The sequence below is a fragment of the Triturus cristatus genome, chromosome 2_2 (genome assembly GCF_964204655.1).
Source record: "Triturus cristatus chromosome 2_2, aTriCri1.1, whole genome shotgun sequence".
Taxonomy (NCBI): Eukaryota; Metazoa; Chordata; class Amphibia; order Caudata; family Salamandridae; genus Triturus; species Triturus cristatus.
Genome location: NC_140582.1, coordinates 1,129,897,926 through 1,129,913,473, shown reverse-complemented (window position 1 = coordinate 1,129,913,473; position 15,548 = coordinate 1,129,897,926).

The following is a 15,548-nucleotide window of genomic DNA, read 5'->3' as shown; positions in this document are numbered from 1 at the left end:
GAATAGGGTGGAGTTCCCACAGATACAATGTCCACAATTGGGAGTCAGGTGATGAAATACCCAGCAGAACAAGTACCATATGTGTGCTAGGCTGGGATTACACACATGCATTGTGCGAAAAAGGGACAATTTCTCCATGAAGGCATGGCAAAATACTCTATACACAAGTACAGTGAGTACCAAGGATGGCACAGACGATGCAGCCGGAGACATTGCTGAGCAGGCATGGCCAGAGTTGAAGGGATCCATCACTAACAAAGGAAATGTAGACACAGGTCAACACAACAATTGTGCAACTCTCTGCAGGGAAGATGTCAGGTGCCACAGAGGAAGGAACACTCCTTGGGACAATGTCTCCAAACACAAAGAGCATACATGACAAAGAATCTTTGCAGAGACCTTGTGATGGCACACAGATACCAGGTTCCACCCCATGAGCAGCAGACTACAACATTTCCCTGAAATATAACACATGCCCACAACCCCAACTCCTGTAGCATCAGCATCAACATCAATACCTGAAATGCAAGACTTTTCTAACGAAAATAGAAAATGCTTTATTCAGCATGAAAATAATAATGTGTAAACAAGACCATTCACAAAGGCCAATGGCCAGTCCATATCATCAGTCCTTGGGGGGGGACACATGGCCATGCGTCTCCCCTAGCTTGTCTGCACATCAGAAGACTCAGTGTCGTCGACTGGGGGGGGGGCATCATGTGGGGAAGGACCAGGCACCGCAGGGACAGGAGGGGGAAGGGTAGGTGTGGTGGGTGCAGGGATGGACGACTCCACCACAGGGGGTGGGGCAGCGCCAAAGGTGGAGGTGAGCTCGGTGCTGCACACTTCTGCCAGTTCTTCAAGCGTCTCCCCTGCACCTGGAGAAACAACAGGCCCCAAGGAGGGGGTGGGTTGGAGGGATGGGTTGCAGCGCTACTGGGGGAGGTGGTGGATAGGCTGGGGAACTTAACTCCCCTACCCATGGAGTGCCTTGAACGTTTCCGGGCAGGTGAACTAGTGGGGCTGAGGCCCAGCCCAGCAAAGTAGGCCTCCTTCTCCGAATCTGGGGCAGGGGAGCCAAGGGAAGTGACATCGGAGGGACTGGGGAGTGAGTCATGTGGACGAGGACTGTGGCTGCGTGCCTGCCTGTGTGCCCCAGACCCAGTGGGTGTGCCTGCTTCCCCCTGAGTGTGCGTGTCAGGAGATGTGCGCTTGCCCTTACGTGGTGTGCTGCTTGTGTCTGGTGGGGTGCGTGTGTGTGGATGTCTTGGTGTGCTTGGGACAGGCATGGGTGTGGGACTTGTGGATGGGGCAGGGGTAGGTGGGGGGACGCAGCACTGCAGGTGACTCACTACTGCCGTCAGTGACGAGTCCAGGGACCTCAGCAACATCCGTTGGTCAGACATCGCTGATGACATGCCCTCCATGTACGACACCATCTGGGTCAGCAGTCTGGTGTGGCCATGGAGGACAGTCAGGATCGATGTCTGCCCAACTTGCAACTGCCGCTGAATGTCCACAGACTCGGCAGTGAGGGCAGCAGGGGGGACAGGGGCAAGGGGTGTGGTACCTGGCACGAAGGAGACACGGTGTGGCCTAGCACGGACAGAAGGGACCTGAGCAAGTGGGAGGGCGGTGATGGGAATGGAGGGGGCGGGTACGGATGGAGTGCTGCTGCCAGCTGTTGGAGCAGCCTCCGCCCCCTCAGGGAGTTCAGCCTCGGACCCGTCAGCCTCATAGTCAGTGTTGGTACTGGGCAGGTCCTCTGCCTCACTCCCCTCGCCCTCGGTGCCACTTGAGTCCACCGACTCCTCAGCAGTGGTGGCACCACTGCTCAATCCCTCCTCCACGTCCATGCCGGTGTCTCCCTCGGTGTCCTCCGATGATGCTGTGGGCAAGGTGAAGAGACAGGAAAAAATCAGTCACCTGTATACATCTGACACATGAGTCCAAACAAAATAGGCAACAGTGCATATCAGGAAAGGCATCATGAGTAACATCTAGAATACTATTAATATGTAAGCCCTGCACTCCCCAGTTGGTTGACCCACCATGCCACTTGGAAACAATGAAAATTAGGACACAACAGCAAATAACTTGAAATCACAAGATCATGAGAAGCTAGTGTCTGGGATCAGTTGAGCACAGCAAGACTATGAAGGCATGCCACCTCTTGTTCACTGTGAACCAAACAGTATTGTCGCACCCAAGGCCAAATACCACATGCCAATGCAGAAGGTGTCCCCACACTCAGAGACCTGTGAGTACTTTTGAAACCCCAAAGAAATACATTGTGACTCCTGGAAAATCACAACCCTTTACACAATGGACATGTCTAGAATGTGTGAATGTGGCAATCTGTGAACACAACACACATGTGTCTGTATAGCAGAAGTCACACAAGGAGGTGCACACCAAACTACATGTACACAGTCATTGTCTGAGCTGCCAGACTCATTCAAATCAGCGACTGTTAGGCAGAAATGGCGTATCAGTAAGTACATATACATGGCACCTCGGTGGTCTGGATGACTTGACACTCGTAAGTTGGTATCAGCAACAACCAAGGACTAACCCAAATGCTACCACACTGTGGGAACATGTATATGTATGAACTCCAAACAAGTTTTGTTCAAACTTTGCCTTACTTTAAAATGTGCCAGCGTGTCCCTGGAAAGTGTAAAGGTGGTGTCTTGTGCACTTCCTTGGGAGACATCTGTCATGCAGGCACATCATTGTTCTTCACAACAAAACAACAAGGTCAAGCATATGAAACATTGAGACATGTTGACAGGTGCAGTGAGTGCCAATGGACATTTTCTCTGAGTAACAACTTGAATAATGTCATTTGTCACATGGCTATCCGTCACCTTATCACACAGTTGGCTACACATATGACCTACTGACTGTCATCTCGAGTGGCACACATGTCCACACCCAGGACAATGCATAAGCTAATGGGCCTGCAATTGTTTAGCAAAAAAGCCTAGCTGTACTGTGGGTTCCCCCTCATGGCAAGCCAGAATGTACCCACAGATGTCAGCACACAAAGTCACAACTGTGTAGCATCTGAACCACACACAGGTGCCAAAAATGTACAAGCAGGATACATAATTGTCAAAAACTGACACAGGCTACGAAGCACGAACATTAAGCACTGGCCAACATCATGGGGGCACTGCACGATGACGTTCTGTACTGCGAATCATCATACACAAGTCAGGACTGGCAATGAAACATCAGGGGGAACCACCTTTACAACGCAACTTTTACAACGCTATGCTATTACAACGCATTTTTTACAACGCAAAAACTTTTACAACGCATGCTTTTACAACGCATGCTATTATATGGTAAGTACTTTTACAACGCATATACCTTTACAACGCATTATTTGAAAATGCCTTTACAACGCATGCATTTACAACGCATGCATTTACAACGCAAGATGTTATATGGTAAGTACTTTTACAACGCATATACTATTACAACGCATTTTTTAATGTTGGAATTTTAATTAAAAAAAATATATATCGTATAATTATTTTTTATTTAAAAAATTGGAATTGAAAAAAAGTGAGTAGTTTATCAAAATATTAAAAATTGAGTATTTTGTCTAGTAGAAATGTTTTGTTGGATAGTTAAATTAATACTTGAGTATTTTAATATTAATACTTGAGTATTTTGTCTAGTAGGAATGTTTTGTTGGATAGTTAAATTAATACTTGAGTATTTTAATATTAATTCTTGATACTTAATAGAAATGTTTTGTTGGATAGTTAAATTAATACTTGAGTATTTCTCAAAATGGAATGAGTTTTTTTATATTTAATTTTATACATATTACAGTGAATAGTGAGTATTTTTAAAATTAAATAAATAATTGAGAATTATTCAAAATTGAAAGAGTATTTAATATTTTATTTATAATAAATAAGAGTGAGTAACTAAATTTTAATACTTGAGTATTTTTAAAATATTAAAGTGTATTTCTTAAATTAATTTAGTTCATTGGTTTTTTCAAATTAAAAAACAGCATATTTTAAATTTAATTTATTTAAAGTTTGTGAGTACTTTTTAAAAATATTAATACTACAGTATCTATCAAAAATTTAAGTAATCAGATATGTAAATACTAGAGTATTTATAAGTTCAAAAAATAGAGAACATATTTTTAAAAAAAAGGAAGAGTACTTTTGGATTATTTATTATAAAAATTAGTTAAATTTATTAAAAAAAATTAAAAATGTATTAATATTTGAAATATTAAAAGAGTAATAAAAAATGCATTTTAAAAACAATAATAGTTTAAAAAAAATAAAAGAAAATAATTACTTACTTTTTTAAAAAAATTCCCACGCTTTTCCATTGAAGTCTATGAGCGTCTTTGTCCTTTATTTATTTTGGCAGCATCAGAATATACAACCCGCGGAACAAGAAAAGAAGGATCAGAAAGTGAAGAAAGAGAAAGTTTTGAAGGGAAAAGACAATAGAGTCGAGGTAAGGAACATATTTAGTAAATTAACATTTAATTAGTTACAATTTTGAAGTTTAAATAACTATTTAAAAAATAATGACAGCAAACAATTTTTGTTTTCACATTTTTTATTTACAGAAAAATCATGAAAAAATAAACCATATTTTTAATGAATTTTGCAATGTAAGTAACATTTTTAAAACAAAATATAAATATTTTATTAACATTTATAAACATTTATTTACAGATTAGTTAAATAAAGTAGTCCGCTATAAATTTAGATGCACGCGATGACGTAATGACGTGAGCGTCGACGTAATACGCCATTTTGCAGAGCATCGGAGGAGGAAGCAGCAGGAAGCTGATCTGCGGCCAGGTAGGAAATATTTTCATTTGTAATTGTACAATAAACCTTTAAAAGGGATACATATATAGTGAGGAAAGAATAAGGGGAGGTTGCGGGAAAACTAATTGATTACTTAATTGTTTTTAAACATGTCCACATTAATGTCATTAATGTATGCCTATGTCGGGTCGCTAAAAGTTATTTATTTAGTTTAAAAAAGTATGTAACTGTTAAAAAAATAAAAGTTACTGTTCAGAAAGTTAATTTGTTTATTTAGGAAGTAACAAAAGTAATGTCGATCTTCATTTCTAAGTGCAAAAAAGTTGCGTACTTTCAAACTATGAAAAATAACGATTGTTATAAAAATGATGATTAAGCTGCAAAGTGCATTTCGGAATATGGTTTGAATTGTAGAATTTAGATATGTTTCAGTTTTGGTGATTTGTTTTGACGGTAATTAAATTGGAATTTTTCGGTAATTTAATTAATGGAGTTCCGATGTCGAACAATAGTTCAAATACTATTTTAGAAAATACCTTGGTATGCCAATTGTAATTTGAAAATTAGTAAAATTTAAAGCAAAGCAGGAAAGTAAGTAATTACATTATTTTAAAAAGAAAGAATATTAGAAAGATTTTCCAGGTAGTCTATAGCCACACACAACGAAAATTGTTGTAGAATTGCCAATAGTCTCTCAGACATTTCCCTTGTTTTGACTGTTACTCGTGGGTTTAGACTACCTGCGAGTGTTTGTGCTATTCTCATTTCTTGGAAACTTTGCTCCTTCTTCAAAGTTTCCAAAAATGAGTAGAAGTTAGGATGTGGTTTACCAATTGTATGGTTGAAGGAGTTATGCCATCCCTCAATGGCATTGTTTGTTTTTGCTTCTCCCTCTAAACAACTCGTGTAGCAGTTCCACCACTCCACATGGAATCGTGGCTTCCTCCTGCGACCCGATCTGCTTAGGTGTCCAATCCATGTGTCCTCAAAATAATTTAGAATGGGTGCCAATTTTTCTTCGTTACTCGTATAATAAACAGATTCTATAATTGCAGTGTAGTACTCGTCCACACTATCGGGAGGAACAAAACAAAGTGCAGTTAATTTTTTTAGTTCAAATTGTAGTTTGCTATCCCGAGAATATTCTGCAACTAGGGATGTTTTCTGTAATTTACGCCAAAATGCCTGCGAAAAATGGAAAAAACATCCCTGAATTTGGGTATCCGTGTACGTTTTAGTGATCACATTGATCATGCTCAATTCAAAATCAATAATTATTTTTCGAGGACTTGAAGATGTTTTACTTTTAATCACTGATAAAAGTTCAGTGTATGTTGCAGAAGTCTTATCAGGTAGCAAACTATAAACTAAGGGAATTACACTATTGTTAATTTTAGCATGTATAGTGTAAATTTGAGTGAAAGGATGGGGTGTACTTTTAAACGTCCCATCCATCATCCAAATTTCACTACTTTCTAACTTAGCAAGGTTACGTGGGGTACTAAAAATTAAAATACGTTTCTGAGGGTTTTCGTTGTCATGCAGAAGGAAAGGTTCATCAGAAAAAGAAATAGAAAGATCATGAGGAATTCTAATGTCAGAGAAAGTATGTGGTGTAGATAATTGAATGTTACTTGCCTGCTTTTGTCTCTGAATAATTCTTCTCAAATTAGGTATTATAGGCATGTTACTAGCAACATGACTGGGGACATGCTGTGCAACCTCTCTTAAAATTGATCCTGTAGAATCATTGGAGGTGCTTGCAATAGCTTTCATCTCGTTTATTGTTTCTCTAATTTCTACATCCATTGCAGAGGCAGAGTGGTTATGTTCTGTGGTTTTCACAACCAAATTATCAACAGTAACCGCTCTGCCACTGCAATGGGTAGTGTAGTATTGCACACACCTCCAATGATTTCTAGTTAAACTTATTCTTTCCTTACTATATATGTATCCACCATGGTTTAATAAATTTTTGCCCTTCCTGGATTTAATAAAGTTGGCAGCTCCCAGGCTAGACATTATCTGAAAAGAGGAGAAAAGACAAAAAAATTAGCCTGAATAAATTTATTAATTACCTAAAACATAACATTTACACCATCCAATACATTCCCTACTGATGCACCTTCCTGGAGTTAGAATAGTAAATTGCACCCCTACACCATCCAACACTTTCCCTACTGCTGCACCTTCCTGGAGTTAGAATAGTAAATTGAACCCCAACACCATCAAACACATTCCCTACTGATGCACCTTCCTGGAGTTAGAATAGTAAATTGCACCCCTACACCATCCAACATTTTCCCAACTGCTGCACCTTCCTGGAGTTAGAATAGTAAATTGCACCCCTACACCCTCCAACACATTCCCTACTGATGCACCTTCCTGGAGTTAGAATAGTAAATTGCACCCCTACACCATCCAACACTTTCCCTACTGCTGCACCTTATTGGAGTTACAATAGTAAATTGCACCCCAACACCATCCAACACATTCCCTACTGATGCACCTTCCAGGAGTTAGAATAGTAAATTGCACCCCAACACCATCCAACACATTCCCTACTGATGCACCTTCCTGGAGTTAGAATAGTAAATTGCACCCCTACACCATCCAACACTTTCCCTACTGCTGCACCTTCCTGGAGTTAGATTAGTAAATTGCACCCCTACATCATCCAAAACTTTCCCTACTGATGCACCTTCCTGGAGTTAGAATAGTAAATTGCACCCCAACACCATCCAACACATTCCCTACTGATGCACCTTCCTGGAGTTAGAATAGTAAATTGCACCCCTACACCATCCAACACTTTCCCTACTGCTGCACCTTCCTGGAGTTAGAATAGTAAATTGCACCCCTACACCATCCAACACATTCCCTACTGATGCACCTTCCTGGAGTTAGAATAGTAAATTGCACCCCTACACCATCCAACACATTCCCTACTGATGCACCTTGCTGGAGTTAGAATAGTAAATTGCACCCCTACACCATCCAACATTTTCCCAACTGCTGCACCTTCCTGGAGTTAGAATAGTAAATTGCACCCCAACACCATCCAACACATTCCCTACTGATGCACCTTCCTGGAGTTAGAATAGTAAATTGCACCCCTACACCATCCAACACTTTCCCTACTGCTGCACCTTCCTGGAGTTAGATTAGTAAATTGCACCCCTACATCACCCAACACTTTCCCTACTGATGCACCTTCCTGGAGTTAGAATAGTAAATTGCACCCCAACACCATCCAACACATTCCCTACTGATGCACCTTCCTGGAGTTAGAATAGTAAATTGCACCCCTACACCATCCAACACTTTCCCTACTGCTGCACCTTCCTGGAGTTAGAATAGTAAATTGCACCCCTACACCATCCAACACTTTCCCTACTGCTGCACCTTCCTGGAGTTAGAATAGTAAATTGCACCCCTACACCATCCAACACATTCCCTACTGATGCACCTTCCTGGAGTTAGAATAGTAAATTGCACCCCTACACCATCCAACACATTCCCTACTGCTGCACCTTGCTGGAGTTAGAATAGTAAATTGCACCCCTACACCATCCAACATTTTCCCAACTGCTGCACCTTCCTGGAGTTAGAATAGTAAATTGCACCCCAACACCATCCAACACATTCCCTACTGATGCACCTTCCTGGAGTTAGAATAGTAAATTGCACCCCTACACCATCCAACATTTTCCCAACTCCTGCACCTTCCTGGAGTTAGAATAGTAAATTGCACCCCAACACCATCAAACACATTCCCTACTGATGCACCTTGCTGGAGTTAGAATAGTAAATTGCACCCCTACACCATCCAACACTTTCCCTACTGCTGCACCTTCCTGGAGTTAGAATAGTAAATTGCACCCCTACACCATCCAACACATTCCCTACTGATGCACCTTCCTGGAGTTAGAATAGTAAATTGCACCCCTACACCATCCAACACATTCCCTTCTGATGCACCTTGCTGGAGTTAGAATAGTAAATTGCACCCCTACACCATCCAACATTTTCCCAACTGCTGCACCTTCCTGGAGTTAGAATAGTAAATTGCACCCCTACACCATCCAACACATTCCCTACTGATGCACCTTCCTGGAGTTAGAATAGTAAATTGCACCCCTACACCATCCAACATTTTCCCAACTCCTGCACCTTCCTGGAGTTAGAATAGTAAATTGCACCCCAACACCATCAAACACATTCCCTACTGATGCACCTTGCTGGAGTTAGAATAGTAAATTCTACCCCTACACCATCCAACACTTTCCCTACTGCTGCACCTTCCTGGAGTTAGAATAGTAAATTGCACCCCAACACCATCCAACACATTCCCTACTGATGCACCTTCCTGGAGTTAGAATAGTAAATTGCACCCCTACACCATCCAACACTTTCCCTACTGCTGCACCTTCCTGGAGTTAGATTAGTAAATTGCACCCCTACATCATCCAACACTTTCCCTACTGATGCACCTTCCTGGAGTTAGAATAGTAATTGTTACCCCTACAGCATGGTACATTTTTACAACTGGTGCACCTTAGAATGTTGGATAAAATTACCTTTTTCTTTCGAATTTGCTTTTGTTGCTGACTCTTCTTAATTGGGAATGGCGTGTAGGCTGGAGTAGACACTTATGAGGTGATTGGATTTCGAATGGAAAAATAAATGTCTGGAAAAGTGAAAAAAGAAAAGAATGAGAAAACTGAACGATGTTGAGAAATGCGATTTTACAATAATTTTTTAAAAATTGTATATTTGTTAAAAGTTGCAGTAGATAACACTTTCCCTAATGCTACACCATCCTTTAGTCATGAAAAAAAATTCTGAATTCTGCAAATGTAACCATAATTAAATTGGTTTTTTTTTCAACATTAGCAATGAGATAGCTAGTCTAATGTATTGAAGGTTAAGAAACCATGCTGAAAATCAATACCTTGTTTTGTAGAACTTGCTTTTCTGGATGAGGCTTCTGAAGATGAGTTGGTCTGTTGGTTCAAGATTTAACGTGTGTGGTGGAAAGAATCTTTCTGTAAGGAATCAAATTGTTGTCTTTTGAAAAAAAAGAGGATAAAAAAAAAATTAACGTTGGTTTAAAATGTAAAATCTGAGTATATTTAAATTAATAAGGATATACAATATAACTAATACTACATGACACTGTACTAACCAATGCACCTTCCTGTAGTTGAAATAGAGATATGTACCCCTACACTATAAAAAAATCTCCCTAATGTTGCACCTTCCTGGAGTAGAAATAGTATATTGTTACTCTAAACTATCCATTATTTTTCTAATTTGGTACGTTAGAGGAGTAATAATTGCAAAAGGAAGGATTAAAAATCTATAGTAAAAATAATACTGAAAAGGTAACATACCTTTTTCTGTTATTGTTTGTTTTCGTGCCTTTCAGTTAATGCTTGCAGCAGGATAAAGTTTTTGGTTGGTACAGATGTACTCTGGGAAAAAAAAAAGTTGAATAAATTAATGTTCCTTAGCCAACGTTGGTTGGAAAAAAAAAACAATTTATAAACAATTTGATATATGACAAAGGAGTATGAGTAACAATTGGTGAAAGAAAACATATTACACATTTAATGCATTTTTCAAAAAAAAAAAAAGGTTAATCCGATACTATCACTAAATTACTATAATGCAGAACATTCTAGGACTTTGAATAGAAATAGTTGCCCTAGTAATATGAATCGCTTTTTCAGATGTAGTACCCAACTGAAGTCTTATTAGTAATTGTTACTCCTGCATCATGGTATTTTTTCGTTTATGATGTAGTGAGATTGAGGTTTAAAAAAAAAACACCATTGCCATACATCACTTTAGGTAATTTTTAAAAATTTGTTTTACAAGTAAAACCATTACAAATAAATTACATTTACCTTCACAATTTTATATGTCAGTCGTTAACGTGGTGGTGATGCTCAATTAGGTACACCTATTGTTGAATCTCAATATATTCCGAGTTTCTGTTTTTGGAAAATAAAATACTTGTTTTAAGTTGGTGTATATTTTTAGTGATAATAAATTAGAAACAGTACATTTTAAAAGTTATTATTAAGAATTTTATTTAAATTTTTTTTGGGTTAAGAAAATATATTTTCCTCAAAACCAACGTTTAAAAATATTATAATGACTTACTAGTAGTTGCTCTATTGTAATGCTTTTACGAATGAATTCCGTGCTCTCTCTGAGGAGGTCGTAGTGGAGGTGACAGAGGGTCAGCTTTTCACGTCTGGTCTCTCTGCTAGTTGATAATCAACTGAGTGCAAAATGGTGTCTTCCTTGTATTTATAAGTTTTACTCTGTGTCACTATTAATTTTTTTAAAAACTGCGTTCGTTGTGTTTTTTTAAATGCTTTGTTTTACTGTGGAAAATGATAATTTAAAAATGCTTTTTTAAAAATATTGTTTTCATTCATTTGCTCCATTTTGGCATCCATTTTGGAACATGTCTTTTGGTATTGTTTACATAGAAACTGTGGTAGGACAAGTTTTACAAGTGAGATGGTTAAAATGGCGCCTATGTGTATGTGTGTTTTACTCTGTTTACTTACTTTCCGATTTAATCATGATAAAAATTGTGTTAGTACTGTTGTTTTAACTATCCTTCTTTTTGTTAATCTTTGAAATGTGTGAAAACGGAATTTAATTGGGGATTGTGAGTATTAATTTTAATACTCGAGTATTAATTTTAATACTCGAGTATTAATTTGGTAATGCATTTCAGTAGATTTACGCTCAGTTGTTCTCCACATTTTAATACACTTCCCCACCCTAAAACCCCTAATTTCCCTGCATCCCGTGCCAGATTTTATTGTACTTTTAAATAAAAAAAAAAAAATCGCGTTGTAATGGTATGCGTTATAATAGATTTCGTTGTAACAGCACTTTTCAGTATTTTAATAGGTTTTGCGTTGTAAGAGTATTCGTTGTAAAGTAATGCGTTGTAGTAGTACTTGCGTTGTAAAAAATGCGTTGTAAAGGTATGCGTTGTAATAGCATGCGTTGTAACGTCATACATCCAAACATCAGGGTTGAACATGTATGCCCCTCCCGCACACACCCACCCATACCTGAGTCAATGTGACTGATACCGATCAAGAAGTGACACCTCTTATTCAGGGTTACAATAACTGTGCTTGAAAACTAGCTTCATTAACACGACATCACCTTGTAGGGCTGCCAAAACATATTTGTCACAAACAAACATCAACAGATTGTTGTGAATAGCCACACAGGCACTGCCCAGTGTGAGTATGCACAAGCAAACTGGTGTATCCCTGTCCAGTGGACAAATGTATCACACATATGAAAAATACTACCAAGGCCAGGGAACAATGCCACAGAGGCAGAGCCATGCTGAACCCACAGTGAATGTGCACAGTGTTGGATGACACACATGAGTAGGAGGGCAGGCTGTGTCAGGGGACTGTAGTGGGCACACTGCTCCATGGTCCTGGAATGAGCTGACTGTAACAGGAGCAACCGTCCTGGCACTATGCCTATATCCCACTCATGCACATCATGTCTGAGGCCACAACATTGGTAATGCATGCTGCAAGTCTGTTCATTTGAAACCTCACACTCCTATGTTGAGACTCAGCATCAGTGCCAACAATTATGCACCCCCAAATTACTGAACAGGACAGGGCACAGGCAGACCACCCCCACACATGATGCTGAAAGCAGTGTGCAACTTGATTAACTGGCAGCCTAGATAACCATGTGCAATAGTGATAACACACAGACCAGGTAACACATGTCAAGGAAGGGAAGGGAGGAAGAACAGCACAGGTTGACTTGGGGGAACAGGATATGCACTGCACATATATACCCTGGCAGTGTATCCAGGCGATTGAGCAGCTACAAAAGCTGGCGACACACAACAAACACACATGTACCTACCCCCTTCCTGCTGCTGTAACTCCTGTATCCGCCTATCCAGGTCAGGGAAGACCACCGCCAGGACACACTTCATCTGGCGGGTCAGGCGCCGGCGCCCGCCATGCTTGCGAGGAGCCTCCTCCTTCAGCATGACCCGGGCGAACCTCCGGGTCCAGCACCGGATGTCCTGCCATCTCTTCCTCAATTGTGGCAGGCACCGACTGCGACCCTCCACTGATTGCACGGCCTTGACGGCATCCTTCCAGATCTTCCCCTTGTGGTAGGTGGTTGCCTGTGTGGATGACAAAGTGGGATAACATCACTACACCTGCACCATGTCACAGAGACACACATTTGAACATCTTAGATTTGTTGAACAGGGCATAGTATGCTGGCCAGTAATAGCACCTTAGTCATAGGGACTTTTTCCACTGTGGACGCACCAATGCACTACATGGCATAGTAAGTACACAGGTGGCATGAGGGGTGCGAAACAACCCCTGCTCATGGCACAAACTGTGCATCCCAAGCAACACAAGGCTGATGGACAGCACCGCAAAGCAGTCACATGCCCCAGGCCACTGACGAAACCTCAGCAGAGTACACAGACACACACAGGCACACATCAATCACCTGCCATTGGCAACAGCGGATGCAAACCTCACTCTGCACATGTGCCACTTGCCAGGGGGGGGTCACAGGTGTGGGGCTAGCTCAGCAAGTCAGAAACACAGCACGGCTTACTTCTCACATCAGATGGATTGAGCAGTTGCCTCCTCCATGCAGCTGTGGTGCAAAACTCCACATAGACACTCACCCACATTACAAGAAACATTCACACACATCAATGTCCAGGGGGCGTACACATCATTTGGACACTCTCACCACTCTCACCACAGCTCCACTCAACTCTCACACACATCTGTGGGTGCAGTCACCTGTCACACCGGGGTGACCACTGAATCACAGCAGGACTGTTAGAAAAGGTAGACGGACCAGGAGGGTCGGCCGGGGTCAGGAGGAGAGGTCTCCGGGGAGAGCCGTCTCCAGCGATCGTACAGACAAGTAACTTCCCCCCCACAGACAGATATCACACACGGATAAGGTTCAGCGTTCTTTATAAGCACTTATTTAAGGTACGGTTGAATGGTACAAGGAGGTCTGGACTCAGGGGTCCCCTCGATTAGAGTCTCGCAAGGTAGGGAAGGGGGTAGCGGGGCAGTCTATTTACCAATCAGGTAGTTCTGATGAGATGATGATGAGCTCACAATCCTCGAGCTTGGTGGTTAGGTGGTACGGGCCGCGGCAGCGCCAGCAGGTCCCGGTGTGGATGGTCGATACAACGGGCCGCGGCAGCGCCAGCAGGTCCCCGGAAGATATACGGTCCGCTGCAGCGCCAGCAGGTCCCGGTGAGGATGGTCGTTACAACGGGCCGCGGCAGCGCCAGCAGGTCCCCGGGAGATATACGGTCCGCGGCAGCGCCAGCAGGTCCCGGTGAGGATGGTCGTTACAACGGGCCGCGGCAGCGCCAGCAGGTCCCAGGAAGATGACTGTTGCAGAAGGCCGCGGCAGCGCCAGCAGGCAGGACGATGGTTCACAAGAGCGGGCTACGGCAGCGCCAGTAGACCGTCAAGGTTGAGTTCACTCGGTGTCTCTCGACTCCAGGATACAACTGCCTTCCTGCTCCGGAGCTGCCTCAGTTATAGGGCTGGTGCCCTTTGATGTCCGGACCCTCGCACTTGGAGGTCGGAGGGTCCGGGATGAAGGTGTCCAGACACCCAGCAGGGGGTGGAGCCAGTGCCTGGGGGAGCTGGGGGCGATCGGCACCTGGCGGGGGAGAGCCCTTGACAGTTCGTTCTCCCATTGACTTGCCAAGTGGTCCGCTCACCTCCTGGGTGGATGGTGGTGCCGGGATGTCGGGGCCGGCCAGGCCCGGGGTTAGGGTCGAGGGGAGGCCATGCGGCCGCGTGGTGCAGGGCCCCCGATGGCGGCTTGACCCGGCCGGGGAAGCCGGTGGGGCTGGACCCCGTGATGAGTAGGGGTCCGAGGGCAGAGGGTCCGTCGGGAGACGGAGTACAGGTGCTTGTCGTGGGGATATGCCAGGTGGGCCGGAGTTCGGGCCCTGTCGAGCGGGGAGGGAGCAAGCCGTCTGTGAGGCCTGTCCAACATGCGTCCCCCCCAGCTGAAGGCGGGGAGAGTCACCCATCTCCTTGGGGACTCTCTTCGTCGAGGCGGAAAAACCGGGACAGGCCATCCGCGTTGGCGTGGTCTTGGCCTGGTCGGTGCTCCACGGTGAAGTCCATTCCCTGCAGGGAAATGGACCAGCGCAAGAGTTTTGGGTTTTCCCCCCGCATCTGCATCAGCCATTGCAGGGGTCGATGGTCGGTTTGTACCCGGAAGTGGGTACCGAAGAGATAGGGTCGGAGCTTTTTGAGGGCCCACACTACTGCAAATGCCTCCCTCTCGATGGTGCTCCAACGCTGTTCTCGGGCCAGGAGACGTCGACTGATGAAGGCCACCGGCTGGTCATGACCTTCGGGGTTCAACTGAGAGAGGACGGCTCCGATGCCGTGGTCGGAGGCGTCGGTCTGCACCACAAATTCCCGACTGTAATCGGGGGCCTGGAGCACCGGGGCGGTGCACAGGGCGGCCTTCAGCTCCTCGAAGGCCGCTTGACAATCAGGAGTCCAGTTGACCCGCTTCGGTTGGTTCTTGGATGTGAGACCCGTGAGGGGCCCCACGATGCTGCCGTAGTCCTTCACGAACCGCCGGTAGTAGCCGGTGAGCCCCAGGAAGGCTCGGACTTCG